Below are 1,523 nucleotides of genomic sequence, written 5' to 3' on the forward strand. Positions count from 1 at the left end.
TATGGGCGGAGGGATGCGGCGAGATACGATTCGCGAGTGTCACGGTCGCACGTCGGCCGAAGGCATCTTTCTTTCCGCTGCCGCTTTCTGTACGCTGATTTGTTGAGACAAAATAATTAATTTCTCAAAAACTATTGCGAATATCGCAAAACGGCACAGGACTTTCTTGCTCACCTCAATCCGTTCTACGTTCTCACCAAGGGTCATCATGGGACTTCGGGACACCCTGTATATATATATACTACTGTGTCCAAAAAGTAAGACCAGTTTTTATTTATTTCAAAAAATATTTATTTATTCCAAATCTATTTCGTCGTCTTCAAAGTAATCTCCTCCCGATACAATACACTTATGCCAACGTATTTTCCAGTCTTTGAAACAAGAATTAAAGTCGCCTTCCGGGATGGCTTTCAGAGCGCGTAGCGATTCACGTTGTATCTCTTCTATCGTCTCAAAACGATTTCTCCGCAGTGGTCTTTTGAGTTTCGGGAATAGCCAGAAGTCACACGGTACTAAATCAGGCGAATACGGTGGTTGTGGAACGATATGGATCGAATTTTTAGCGAAAAAGTAACGAAGAACGAGTGCAGTATGAGAACGTGCATTATCGTGATGTAAAAACTAAGAATTGTCTGCCCACAATTCTGGCCTCTTCTTGCGAATAGCTTCACGCAAACGACGCATAACACTCAAATAATACTATTTGTTGACGGTTTGGCCGAGTGGAAGGAATTCTGAATGGACAACACCACGATAATCGATGAAAACTGTCAACATGACCTTGATTTTCGATCGACTTTGGCGCGATCTTTTCGGTCTGGCTTCACCTCTTGCACGATATTCACTGGATTGGTCGGTGTTTCCGGGTCGTAAATATAGATCCAAGTCTCATCTCCAGTAATAATCCGTTTCATGACCGATTGATAGTCAGAAAGTATCTCTTCACAGATCTTGCGACGCTCTTTTTTGAAGAAATTGAGATGTTTTAGCACTAGTCTTTAGTCGAGATTTTACACGTTTCAAACCCAAAATATCTTTCAAAATGGTATTGGCAGATCCTTTCGAAATCAGCATCAGCAAGGTCTCTAACAGTCATTCGACGATTAGCAAGCACAAGTTCTTCGATTTGCTTGACGTGTTGTTCATCGGTAGAGGTTGATGGTCGTTTAGAACGCTCTTCGTCTTCAACACTTTCATGACCTTCTTTGAACTGTTTATACCACTTGTAAACATTCCTTTCCGACAAAGCATGGTCCCCGAAGGCTTTCTGCAACATCCTGAACGTTTCTGCACTCGAAATTTCATTCCGCAAACAAAATTTAATGCAACTTCTTTGCTCAATATAATTAGACATTGTAAAAATCGCCGAATGCACTTTTAGCGTCGTACAAAACCAAGCGTAAAGCAAAAAGTAATGAATGTTTTGACATGAAATTTGTCACAGATGTCTGTCACAATGCTGCCAACTTAGAAAAAAAATATTTATGATGTGCGGTTTACCCGCGCGATTTAAATTGAAAACT

Source organism: Odontomachus brunneus, unplaced genomic scaffold (genome assembly GCF_010583005.1).
Source record: "Odontomachus brunneus isolate Ranch 3 - 2012 unplaced genomic scaffold, Obru_v1 Obru_scaffold_051, whole genome shotgun sequence".
Classification (NCBI taxonomy): Eukaryota; Metazoa; Arthropoda; class Insecta; order Hymenoptera; family Formicidae; genus Odontomachus; species Odontomachus brunneus.